Source organism: Protopterus annectens, chromosome 10.part0 (genome assembly GCF_019279795.1).
Source record: "Protopterus annectens isolate FY-2018-M chromosome 10.part0, PAN1.0, whole genome shotgun sequence".
NCBI lineage: Eukaryota > Metazoa > Chordata > Ceratodontiformes > Protopteridae > Protopterus > Protopterus annectens.
Genome location: NC_056744.1, coordinates 1,746,592,913 through 1,746,607,667, shown reverse-complemented (window position 1 = coordinate 1,746,607,667; position 14,755 = coordinate 1,746,592,913).

The following is a 14,755-nucleotide window of genomic DNA, read 5'->3' as shown; positions in this document are numbered from 1 at the left end:
AATTCATTAACCCTGACATACTGTAGCTGCCACTGGTGTGATGATCACGTATTATTCAGACACCTTCTGTAGTGTTGGTTCTGCCAGCAGTCCTGTTACAAAACACTCCTGTGACATAGGAATGTACATCTAGTATACCGAGTGTAGGTGGTATACAGTATGGGTGATGATGTCCTGTGACCTGGCAAGGTTATGATATGCAGTGTGACATCAACCATACTGTCATCTACATCTGCACTGCTGACATCACTTACAGACCATACTCAACAGGGTAGTAGTAAAGTACTTCCCATTATCAGTGGTGTCTCCCCCTTTGTGAGTTGTGATACCTGTTGGTGTGCACCATTCAGTGTGTACACAACCTGACATGGAGCTATGTTTTCCATGATGTGTACATGGAGAGCATCTTGTTTTGCCATATGTGTATGATACAACCTGTGATGTGGGCAGGTCCCATGCAGACTGAGTGCAGCTTGTACCTGCATAGTTGTGGGTACAGGGGCCCTGTGGTGTACATGGATATATGCTTGTGTACCTGTTGGGGGGAGGGGACCGTGTGTTTATATTATCCAAGAACCTATCTGGATTGCTTATTCATGTTAAGCACTTGTTCAGGACTTGTAAACACTACGTAAGCTAATAATTACTATAGCACTCAATCTTCCTCATTAACTACAGGTAAGGGTGAACAGGTTTTGTACATACTTTTCTCACTTGCGTAGAGTAATGTAGCTCTTGTACTCACTTTCCTCACTTATCTAGGTGAATGTAGTTCTATATTCAGGCATGTCCAAGAGTCAACTGCCAGTGTTCTCACCTGTGTATGTGATGAATCTGGACATCTTGAGGCAATGTACACATTGCCTCATGTACACAGACAAGCCTCTCCGCCTACCACCCAACACTACAACCTGTGAGAGATGCAATCATCTAGACAAACTGAAGGTAAAGGTCTCTCCAACCAAGCCTGAGCCTGACTGTCATGTGGAGAAGGCACACAGTCGCACAACACCACACTCATCACATAAGTCTCACTGAATCTACCCCACCATTAACTGGGAAAACTACTTGTGTACCAAAACATTAGCGCAACAGTTTCTGGAATACATAAACACCAATGCCCTGACTCAACATATCCACACACCCACCAGGAACAACAATATCCTAGACCTAGTCATTACCAACATGAGTGACTGGTGCTCCACACGTGAAGCCAACTCCTCGTTGGTCCGAACAGAGCATGTGCTGAACACCGTTGATATCCACATCCTGCACCTACCCCCCATTAAGGGAACCACAGTATAATATGTCTACAAGGCCAACTACATGCTTCTTAAGACAGACGTGCTGGACATCATGACACCCATGCGGATGGACAGTACTGTTACAACTGCTGAATCCTACACAAATGCACTGTATAAGTACTTACAGGAGTGCATGGCTTGTGCTATCCCAAACAGAACCAGGATGCTATACTCCTAATTAACTAAACCAATCTGGTGGTCCCCTGCCATAAACATATTGTACTACAGGAGGAAGACACTGTTGCAAACGAGAGTACAATATCATGCGTGGAGGAGATCCCTAGCCAGCCTCAGTAAGAAGGTGAGATCCCTTATAAGATCCTCCAAAGCTAGCTATGAAAACTATAATGCAACTAATACCAACAACAACCACAAAGCATTCTATAGCTATGTCACATATCTCGATATCAACAACCAGATCTGCTCTGAGTTACAGCACAAAGGCACGAACATTACAGAAACAATTGATATTGGCAACATCCTGGCAGATCCCTCTCAAAGCTGCACACTCTAAAGGCAATATCACAGCATCCATGGGACCGGACAACATCCCAGGCTGCATTTTACATGAACCTCAGATCGTACTGTCTCCCCACCTATGCACCATGTTCAATAATAGCCTCACATCGGGCATAGTGCCCCCTGAATGGCACACAGCAACAGTTATCCCACTCCACAAAGGTGGCGCCACAATGGACCACGGGACCTATTTCCCTATAGGCCTGACTAGCCTGGTCTGCAAGGCTATGGTGCACATCATGGATCACTGTCACAGAGATGTTGGGTACCTCCCAACCTTCGACCCCTCCCTGTTCGGCATTGTTAAGGCCGGACCATGCCTCCTAAACCTGGTGGACTTCTTAGAGACATTTACGAAGGCATTAGATGAGGGTATGGAGGTCCACACAGCATACCTAGATCTCTCATAGGCTTTCAACACCATTCCTCCTTCTGGTATTATCAACATACCCATCCGCCTGAACATTAACCCGTACGTCATGTGATGGTTTGCAAAGTGGCTCACAGACAGAACCCACATAGTGGGAGTTGCATACTCTAGGTCCGACTGTATACCAGTTACAACTGGCATCCCCCAGGGCTCAGTCCTAGGACCCCTCATGTTCGGTATATACTTCTCTGATGTACAGACAAGCACAGGAGGGCTTTGGCTGAAATGGTTTGCAGACGACTGCAAACTAGGGGACATAATTGTTTCCCCAGCTGTTACAGACACCCTCAGGAAGTGTCACACACTGAGACGGATACCTGGTGTCAATATCATGGCGTCAAGCTGAATGCCTAAAAGTGAATAGTCATCCCCTTTGGATATAACTAATTACCCATGGACTACCACATAGGTGCTAGTCCCCTACATACAAAAAAGGTAATACGGGATCCGGAAACACCATTAGATAGCAATCTCTCCTTCGATACCCATAATGACAAGGTGGTTAGAATATCCTTCTACATGGCCCCCATAATCTCTAATGGGTTTGCATCCAGATCAGAGGGGCCATTGTGACTTTACACATGTCATATTAGACCCATTAAAGCATACAACACCCCATTTGGGATATACCTTACAAGACAACTGCAACATCTTGAAAGACCACACCAGTACCACACCAATAGGATTACTGACCTCAAACAGATGACCTATGCAGCCCAACCTACGAAACTCCAGCTATACTCAGTTGCATACCGCATACTCACAGGTACTCTTTGCTTGACATACAAGGCCCATGTCCAACCCTGTATTGCTGGATATGCTCCCCCTAAACAGAAGCCCCTGAGAGCCACATGCTCTAGGGATATACACCTAACCACAACAACGAGTAGGACGTGCTGGACGGATAGATTCTTCACTCAGACACTCCCTATGCTGTGGAACATGATTCCAATGTACATCAGGCAGGGCCCCTCATGAGCACTCTTCAAGGGAAACCTTGATGTGTGGATGGGAGACAGACAGGTACCCCAGGGATCACTGCAGTAGTTCTGCTGGACAGAGGCACAGGGAACTATTGGTTCTGCCGTTCAGTGGCACAGGGAACCAACCTATTGGGGTGGCGAAAGCCAACACACGCTAGCTAGGCTTACAGATACCCTTGGTAAGGCAGTCTAGTACTTACCTTTGCACATATTACATGTCTTACCTACATGGATAATTAAATAGCTCTTCCATTTTACTTTGCTATCATGCTGATAAACTGCTGGCTCACTAAAAGACATATGTATCCTGTTATTGTGTATTGTAAATGCCAATTGACTTAACTAATGATGTTAAGTTGTCTATCTCGCCTTCATTCTTGCTGGATGGGTTTGGAGCCGAACCTCGGCTCCGACTCGGCCACTCTAAAAGCTCGAGAGCTAGTTCCACCGGCTTGAGGCTCCCCTATATCCCACAATGCTAGGCGGTAACTCCTCAGATCTCGTTTGCCGCTACAGCGATCGAGGTGCTTTTCAACCGGCACGTCAGGTTGGTTTTAAAAAAACTAGTTGTATCTTAGATTGACCCCCTTTTAAGTTAGCTTTTCTTCGCAAATTTATAAGTTACATAGTTTCCTTCCATTCCTAGTCCAAATTTTCCCCTTTTTTTCCTAAACTTACTAAAGTTATTCCCTTGGGCTTTAGGCCCAGTCCCTCCCTTCCTAGTAGTTGGAGTGACTGTGTTTGTAGGGATTTAATTTTTCTAAATTACTTACTAATTTAATTTAAAATTTTAATAAGTGTAATCGGTGTGTGTGTGTGATTGTGTGGTTACACTTTTTTTCTTCTTTAGACATGTCTAAAGATTCAAAGGTCTCAGGCTTTAAGAAGTGTGACTCGTGCTGTCAGAAGATGTCTCTGACAGACGGTCACACTTCTTGTGTTTACTGCCTGGGACCTTTGCACCTGCAGGACTCATGTGCTGTTTGCCATGGCTCCAGCCCTAGAGTCCTGCAGGAGCGTAAAAATAAGCTCATTCTAAGGAGCTTATTGAAGCCTGAGGGTCCCCCGACTCAATCTTCGGAGAAACCCTCGAAGCCTACCAGACCATCGGCTCCAGTATCTGAGTCATCTTCTGGGGCTTCGAAGGCTGTTCGAACATCGGCTCCGGCTGGAGCCGATGATTCTCGAACTCATGTCTCTGCTATTTCCTCGGCTCCAGCCGGAGCCGAGGCAGGCACCGGTGAGTCGGCTCCGATCAGATTGTCGGAACCGACCTCCAGAAAAAGGTCCCGGTCACCATCTATTGGCTCCGTTCATTCGGCTCCAGCATCTCCATTGCTGTCTGAACGAAGCCATAGATCTCACTCCTCTAGGTCATCTAGACTATCAGATCATGACCTTCAGAGGGTAGTGAGTCGACTTCTTAAGTCCGAGGCACTGGCCCAGATGCTTCAAAGCCCGACTCAACAGTCGATGGCTAATCCCATCACTCAGAATATTCCTTCTCCGACTCCTTTGAGTTCGGAGCCGGGGCGGCTCAGACCCGAGACTGTGACTGCGTCGGAACCGATACCGTTGTCTTCGGTACTGTCGTCTGCTCCGATTTCTTCCTTGGAGGAATCTTGGTGCCGGACTTCCCTCGTCGGCTCCGAGGGGGCGAGTGGCATCGGACCCTTGTCCGACCCCGCTCTCCCTCTCGGTGCTTCGGCGCTGGTGAGTTCGGCTCTGACATCGGCCTCAGAGCCATCACTGTCGGTGCCGGGGGAGGTTTTCAGCTTTTCGGAGCGGAGACCTCTGGCTCTGCCTGACAGGGGTGCCTTCGAGGTCATGAGGAGCGTGTTAGAACCTGGTTCAACCCCACAGTCAGCTCCATCTGCCCCTCCCTCCACGGTGCCTCCGGTGATTTCTGCTCACTCCCTCATCCCGGATCGCAGAGAGCCAGCTCCTCAAGTATCCCCAGTGGGGATCTCCTTCTCTTCCGAGGCCTCTCCTGACCCGGTAGGAGAGCCTCCTAGGAAGAGGCAGTGCAAGAGGAAGCACATCGGCTCCCCTGAGCCTGTCACCTCTGACACTGATTTAGAGGATTCTGAAGGTTCCCCTCATTCCCCCCTCTGAAGATGTCTCTTTTGCAGACATCCTTGAGATCTTAAAACAGAGGGGGAATTGGCCAGCCCTCAACCCTTCAGAGGATGAATCGGTGTATCTTGAGGCATTTGGCTCTCGCCCTTCCACCTCCTGGGTGTCCCTCCTTTGACCCCTTATGCAGGTGGTGGCAAAGAAGGCCTGGACGGCTCCTGACTCTGTGGACCCCACCCCCAGGAGACCTTCAAAGTTTATCACTGCCCCCAAGGACAAAGAATTCTTGACCAAAGGCGTCTCTGTGGATGCTATGGTGGTGGCTGCAGCCACCAAGAAGGAGCTAGCTGATCCTTCAGTGCCTGCCCATCCTCCTAACAAGGAGTCTAGGACTATGGACAGGTACGGGAAGCGGATGTTCTCGTCAGCGACCTTTTCTATGCGCTCGCTGAACTACCTGTGTCATTTCACTCGTCTCCAGAGAGATTTGATCAAGGAAGCGAGTGAAATGTTAAAGGATCCAACAGCTGCGGGTTTTCAGGATAGGATGAACTCTCAGCTGGCTACCCTCAACTCAATAGTTAACTCCTCCATGCGCCTCCTTTCGTATGCGGCGGATGGAGCGAGTAGAGCGGCAGGTACAGGTGTGGCCTTACGTCGGCACGCCTGGATGCGGCTATGTAATTTTGTGGACCCTTTCAAGGTGTCCTTCACTAACTCCCCATTTGATGGATCATCCCTCTTTGGTCCTCAAGTGAAGGAAACCCTGACTAGGTGCGAGACTGAAGGCAAGACTCTCTCTGCTGTGGGAGTCCATTTTTCTACTCCTTCTAGGCCTTATCCCAAAGGCTAGAAGGGGGGAAAGATGTGGTTCCACAAACAATCTCAAGGAGCTTTGCCTGACGCACAGAGTCGGTTCCCCTCTAGCGGCAGAGGGGGGAACAATAATGGTAGACGCCATCCTAGAGGCAGAGGGGGCCCGCAGAATCAGGGCAGTCGAGAAACCTTCTCCGACAAGCCCTTTCAGCATCCCTGAGGTGTTGCCCGACTGTCCACCTTCGGAGGCAGTCGGGGGAAGATTATCTCTGTACCCAGAGGCCTGGCAATCCCTAACTCAAGACAAGTGGGTACAGTCTATCATTTCCGAGGGCTACACAATCCCATTCTTTCGCATTCCAAAGCAATCAAAAAAATCCCTTCCAGACGTTCCACCCAGTCAAAGGGAGCAAGCAGCGCTAGAAATATCAAAGCTGCTTGCAAAAAGAGCCATTCAACCAGTTCCAGCAGACCAACAAGGGTCTGGAATCTACTCCAAATTCTTTTTGGTTCCAAAGAAAACTGGGGACTGGAGACCCATTTTGGATCTCAGCAACTTGAACAAGTCTGTCAAGAAAACAAAATTTCGGATGGTCACGCTGCAGTCCATTCTACCCCTTTTGGGGCGGGACAACTGGATGTGCTCTATAGATCTCCAGGATGCGTACTACCACATCAAAATGAGCCGACGCTCCAGGAGATTTCTCCACTTCAGGCTGGGAACCAGTCATTTCCAATTCAGGGCCCTGCCCTTTGGACTCACTACAGCCCCCCGAGTGTTTACCAAATGCATCGCAGTGGTCGCCTCTCATCTGAGACGTCAAGGATTCCAAGTGTTTCCGTATTTAGACGACTGGTTCCTTACAGCCCCCACCAAGCATCTTCTGCTTCTTGACAGAGACTATACTTTTCACACATGTCAAACACTAGGCATTTCAATAAATTACGAAAAGTCTGTCTTGTCACCTTGTCGTGTTATTACCTTCATAGACGCAAATCTAGACACAGTCAACATGTCAGCCAGACTCACAGAGCAGAGAATAGCAGACATACACAGACAAGTCTCTCTTGTCTTGCAGAGCAACAAAATCAAAGTCAGACTGGCCCTGAAGGTCTTAGGGATAATGGCAGCTGCTATCCCTCTCCTTCCTTTAGCCAGATTCCACATGAGAATCTTACAGTGGATGCTCTTCACACAATGGTCATACCAACAACTTCCAATGTCCCATTCCATTGCGATAACACAATCGTGCAAGGATCATCTTTCTTGGTGGATCACATCCCCCCAGCTCTTCCTAGGAAGACCCTTTGTTCCTCCCCCTCCGGTTGCTACACTGACAACGGACGCCTCCCTGATCGGGTGGGGGGGCATTACCAGGGCAGGACGGTCCAGGGCATATGGCAACCTTTCGAACGCCACTTGCACATAAATGTCCTAGAGATGAGAGCAGTGCTTCTAGCGTTGCAAGCCCTACAAGACTCTCTTCGCAAAGGAACTATAGCAATTCAGACAGACAATATGTCTGTAGTGTGGTACATCAACAAGCAAGACGGAACCAGATCCTACCCCCTATGTTGAGAGGCACTCAGACTGTGGCAATGGGCGATTTCTTCTCAGCGGTTTCTGTTAGCAACGCACATTCCTGGGAAGTCCAATGTGATTGCGGACAAATTGAGCAGAGCTGTTCTCATGCCTCACGAGTGGTCTCTGAAGAATTCAGTGTTGGACAAAGTCTTTCGAAAGTGGGGCCAACCTTGCTGCGATCTTTTCGCTACTCCCCAAAACAGCAAGTGCGACGATTATTTCACCCTCTTTCCCCAGCCAGGCCATCCCAGCAGAGACGCTCTAGTCCACGAATGGCCCCGGGGACTTCTTAATGCTTTTCCTCCCTTTCCACTGATATCTCAACTAATACAGAAAGCCATCGCTCAGAAAGCTTCCATGATCCTCATTGCCCCTTACTGGCCTCGACAGGTTTGGTTCCCATTTCTTCACCATTATCTGTTGGAGCAACCCTGGCATCTGGACCCAGTTCCAGACCTCTTGACCCATCAGTCGGGTCAGTTGCACCACTCCCTCCCTTCTCTGAACCTCACAGCATGGTTTCTCCAATTCCAACTCTAGCCAGGCTTCCTCTAATATCTCACTCAGTTCGAGATATTTTAATAGCCTCATAAATCTTCCACTCGGAAGATTTATCATAGTAAGTGGAAACGTTTTTCCTATTGGGCGCATTCAAAGGATATAGATCCTTTCACTGCTTCCATTCAATCAGTTCTAGATTTTCTAGCCGAACTTTTCCACTCAGGCTCGTCTCCTTCTACCATCAAGGTTCAATTGGCAGCTATATCTAACTTTCATGTTGGAGTCTCGGAGTCCTCCATTGTCTCACAAACTCTACAAAGCCTTTTTAAAGGGAGTTTTTCTCCTCAAACCACCTATCAGGGATCCTCCTCCTCTATGGGATCTCAACTTGGTTCTGACGTCCTTGATTCTTCCCCCCTTTGAACCTGCGGGTTCATGCTCAATGAAATTGCTATCCTGGAAGATACTCTTTTTGGTAGCTATTACTTCAGCCAGAAGAGTCTCTGAACTTCATGCTCTGTGTAGTCGATCCCCTTATCTTTTGTTTCATAAGGATAGGGAGTCCTTACGTACCAACCCGTCCTTTTTGCCTAAGGTAGCTTCACCGGCAAATTTGAATCAAACCATTGATCTTCCTGTGTTCTTTCTTAACTATTCGAACAGATCGGAACAAAAATTACATTGCTTAGACGTTCATCGCCAACTTAGGTACTATTTAGACAGGACCAAACAATTTAGGAAGTCTGATCAACTGTTTGTTTCCTATGCAGAAGGCAGAATGGGCCTTCCAGTTTCTAAGGTATCTCTTTCTAGATGGCTTACTTCATTGATTACCTTTCTGTATGAGATCAGACATCAACAGTTGCCAACCAAACCCAGGGCTCATTTAACTAGAGCTTTAGCTACATCTATAGCTTTCCAAGACAGACTGCCTATTGATTCGATTTGTTCTGCAGCTACTTGGGCTTCTCCCCATACCTTCATTTCTCATTATAAGTTGGACTTAGCCTCTAGAGACCGAGCCAACTTTGGTTCCACTGTACTCAAGAGTCTGTTCCAATAGGCCACCCGGGACAAGGTGCTAGGGACGCGGTCCCATCCAGCAAGAATGAAGGCGAGATAGACAACTTAACATTTAGAAGTTATGTACCTACCATAACGTTCCATGTTAGTTGTCTTCTTCTCGCCTTCTTTCTTGCGTCCTACCCTCCTTCCCCCTAGCCTGGACAGACCTAGAGGAGTTTGTATTGTGACCTTTATCCTTTCTACCACCTCTATATATGTATATATATATATATATATATATATATATATATATATATATATATATATATATATATAGATATATATATAGATATATATATATATTTCCTCAGTCAAGTTTAGGACACCTTTCAATCAGCCTATAGAGGTGGGTTATCCTTTTTCTTCCATCTTATGGAATTTTCCTAGCTGGGCCTAGCTTACAAACGAGATCTGAGGAGTTACCACCTAGCATTGTGGGATATAGGGGAGCCTCGAGCTGGTGGAACTAGCTCTCGAGCTTTTAGAGTGGCCGAGTCGGAGCCGAGGTTCGGCTCCGAACCCATCCAGCAAGAAAGAAGGCGAGAGGAAGACAACTAACATGGAACGTTATGGTAGGTACATAACTTCTAATTTGCTGAACATTACAGTAATGCTATGTAGCTTGTAATACATATCTGCCTACAATACTGCACATTACACACTTACTGGCACAATATCTCACAATGCAAATCATACTTGCACAGTGGCCCAACCTTCCACATGTTATTCTCTGTAATACACCCATACATATAGCTACAGTTACAATATATCAACATATACTATCCCCTGTCATAGCACATACTTTTTGGACCAGCCCTGCCACTTGCATTGGCTGGTGAGGAGTATTTCTGTTCAAAGCCCTTATATAGCATCCCTTGTGGTGTATGCGGTGTTTGCCTTGTGACCTACAGCAGTACACACAAATACTACAAACGTTACTATGCTCAACAGTATATCACTACAAGATAACTGCTTCCACTATATGGATTGCTTGCACTTTAATTACTACAGAATAGTACTACATACACAGACATACTGACTGTTCTACATACTTTATTAATAACCTGAGGTGTCTTTAACTGTTGAGTCAATCCTTTTTGGTTTGTGTTTCAATGTTCTTTGTAACGTTCCGCTGGTATATACGGATGGTTTGAATGTGTGGTAACACATCCTTTTCTAGTTACATATCGGTAACATGTGGTATCCTGTCCACCAATTGCTGTTCCAAAGTAGTTAATTGGATGCACATCAGCTATGCAGCTACTCCATTAGCCGATACCATGGCAACAGTGGTGTATAATTCAGTACTCCTTTTGTGCGTTGTCCATTTGCCTTACTTTCAAGGGAGACGGCCTCGATGTGTTATTGTGATATATTTCAACAGCTATATGGAGACACAGAGATATATTAGCTTCATGACTCCCATGGACTATGTGTAATGGCTAGACGATTTAGTTCTACATGTGAGTACAGCTGTTATATTTCGGAACAGTGCTACTTATGCAGGGTTTGTTTGTACCTGATACTTCTGCAGATGTTTAAGTCTGGCAAGGATGTTTGGCCAGCTCAAGGCCATATGGCTATGCGTGAACTGTTATGTGATGTACTGTGTGCTCACCAGACATCCTTGATTTGGTGTACAAGTGTAGCATACTGTGCTGTTACTCACTAATTGCTAACACATCCCGTGTACGCACAATCCTCTGAAACAGGATTAGTGCAAACAAACCCTATTACATCAGCAGCTGTTCCATTGTATAACAGCAGCTATTTCACATAGGGCCATGTTAGTGTGTCTCTGACAAGGTATGTTAAGGCTTCTGCAGATGTCGTACAGTGTGTGAATGATTTGTGATGTTATTACACTTTGTATTGTAATATGTTTGGGTGTGGGGTTGATGTTGATGGGTGTGCTTAGCAGATGCAGGTGTGTAGGAACTGCTTTTATACATAGTCGCTATGTGCATGAGGGTTCCTTCCCTATTTGAACACCTATCTTTTTGTGGACTAATACAATGGTAATTGCAGGCTGATTCATTAAGGCACTGTTATTAGGTTCCTGTATAGCATGCAGGTGATGTTAGTCCCTGAATCCCTTCGGTAATACATCTGAATGTAATAACGTGTTGCCACATGATAGCTGTATATTTGTCATAGGTATTTGCAGTCATCGTAGTTGTGTTTTTGACTGACCCTCTTTGGCTAGGGTTGCCACCTTTTCATATGGCCATAGTGGGACCTTTTCGGGACACACATCTGATTTTACAGGCCGACACAAACCCACGGTTAGTACAAGGGATAGAACTTTCCATTCTTGCCTAATTATAAGCTTATTCTTGTAGCAGTTTAGTTGCTTATCCTGTTTCCTGTAACATGTAGGTATTTTAGATACAGAAATAACTATTGTATGCAACTATTACAGTACATATGGGACATAATTATGTCCTACAATCCCAGGACATTTGTCACGTTTAATATATTTGGTCAGGACACAACCGCCCAAAGAGTGAGTGTCCCTCACAAAGTGGGACAGGTGGTAACACTGTCATTGGCTCATGTCCATAGCACATATTTGTAATAGTGTATCGGCATATACTCTCCATATCCTTTGTTCATAAAGGTTGGTATGGCAGAATGTGTGATTGCTATGGTCTATGTTATACACGTATATGAACACTTCAACCACTGTATACGGGAGACTTATGGAATCCCAGAACCCTAGTGTTCTGATGCACACAGTACCGGGACCAGACTCCCATACCCCCACATTACCGACAACGACAGTAACTTGCGAAGGTAACACGAACATGGAACACACGCATGCACACACAGACACACTGCTACCCAATACATCCAAACAAACCATCCTACACTGCATATGAGCAGGTGGCCAAGCCACCCTACACCCCCCCATGTAGGTGTCTGCACCCCCCACACCACCCCCTACTTTAATATTCTACATCCTAGGTCACGCAAACAGACACACAAAGCTAACTCACAACCACTCATTACAGTTCCCCAAGAACACACCACACAAAGAACACACACTTACACACACTACAGCCCTAAGAAACACATGTACACACAGTAACCTACCCAAACCGCAACACCAGAAGCACTGACTGTCCATTAACATCATGAGATTACACCTCGCGCATCTGGTGTTTCGGTACGGTGTTCTTTCGGACCTTAAGCCTCGGGATTACGCGCGTCGGTATGCAAAGCAGTCGGTATGTGGTAGGTATCCCATTTATATGTACCTCCATGGTTATGTAGATGTTGTTAATCTATCTGTATATCTACATATATATGTATTTCCCCATATATCGACATATCTCTCTCTGTCTCCCTCTCTATATATATGATATATATATATATATATATATATATATATATATATATGTATATATATAACATACACCTTTACACCTTTCATTGGATACATGCCGGTTTGTCCTATTTCAACACATTCCTACCTTTTGTGTTTTATCCTGTCAGTATACATAACTGCCATTGGTACATCTCAGGTAGCTTAGTGGTATGTTATTGTGATGAATGTCTACATGGTTGCATGTTCTAATCCTGGCAGTGATATCTTACCTCTCAGAGCAGGCACTGGTAGTACAAGGGTGATTAATGCACATTTCAGCAGTTGTGTGTTCCACATGTTTATTATTCTGTGGAGAACTACCTATATATGCAAGCTGTGTTTAAGGTATATTATGTAACAATTACACATCTGTGAAGATTCCTGTCAGGGATACTCCCCATTATTTGGAACTACATCCCTGATTACTTTATACAAAACCCCTCACTGACACTCCGGGGAATCCTCGCAGAGTGGGTGGTGAACAGTAGCTACTACCCAGGGATCCCGCAAGTGGCCCCTAACATATATATATATTAAAAGTTCCCCGTCTGTATACATCAATGGTGCAGAGTGTCTGGGAATACACAAGTGTTTTGTGTGTGTGTGTGTGTGTGGGGGGGGGGGGCTTTCACACCATATACTATTGTGCAATGGATGATGCTGGTGTAATTGGGTGTGTTTGTGCTATTCCAGCTGTAGGGTATCTTAATTATTGGTTTTACAGCAGGTACTGCTATTGTGGGGCCTTTGGTGTTGACTTACGCTTGTCTGCAGTGATTCATTTATTGCCCTTTACTTCTATTTTCAACCCGATTCACCTCCCATTGTCAGGCATTCATCCAGCTGCCGCCTTTCTTGTTTTGTGCTTCCACAACCCAGGATTGTGTTGGGAAATGTGTTATGTAGCTGATCTACTGCAAGTTTGCTTTGTTCTGCTGTGACAGTTCTCTTTTCTTTGCTGTATGGCACCTCCCCTTTCCTGTTCTGCAGGTAGCTGCTAACAGCCTTGTTAGCTGTTGTCAATGGCCCACTGTGAGTTTCTAGGTGTTATTTACACATTTGTCCTCCAGTTACCATGCTGCAGCATTTCCTTATTGTCTTCCCATATCCTTCCTGTTTCAGCTGTGGTACGCGCCGCGCACACCCATTTACCGGGTTTCATGTGCGTTTTCATCCATGTTCATATGAACTTTCGGTTACCTTGTATGCTCTCAGCTAAGCAAAGCTATGGCTACTTCCACACCCCTATCCTGTGGCTTTGCTTAGCAACACGCAACACAGATTAGCAATGATCCACTGTGCTTACATCTACGGTGGAGCACCCCTCTGTTGATGTCATGTTTACCTCCAGGCCACTCCTCGGTGTTTTAATGCTACGCCGTGTGGTACATCCTTACGCCGGCGGGGCATTTGCGATTCAGTATTACTTGACTCATTTGCATAGCATTGACTGCTAATTCCTAGTTACCGTATGGAACACTGTCACAGACCCTTAGCAACACTTGCGCCATGGTTGTGGTGTAGCATGCATGCCATTGACTATTATGGGGATATCATGAATTGCGTTACATTACAGTTTTATGACATCTAAATATATTTTCCTTGTGATCCCGTTTGCGCACCGATGCACTGCGGTTTTACTTTGCATTGGTGTGGCCATGACATTAAATGTTATTTTTTATATGTTGTGCATGTTGTTTTATGCCATTGGCTATATATTTAGCCATTGTCATATATTAACATTATAATACATAAGTTTGGTCCGCTTTCCTGGCCCCTATTTTATGTTTGACAAAATGTAAACTGTTTTTTTGGTTTACATTTCTACATGCTTACGCTACGCCTGCACAACTTCATGAATCGCTATATACCTTAATTTGCATGCTACACTGCTGCGCATGGGGTAATTAGCATAAATGCGCCGGGAGCTGTGCAGCTCTGGCGTATGCTGGTAGTGCACTTGGAAACAGCTCTTACCTGAATCGCTTGACGGCCATATTTGGCACTAAATCGCCGATGCTACTCCGGCGCATGGCGCAAGCTTCATGAATCCCAGGGAGTATGTCTTCATATGTCATACTTTCCATCTCTGTCATCATCCTTGTA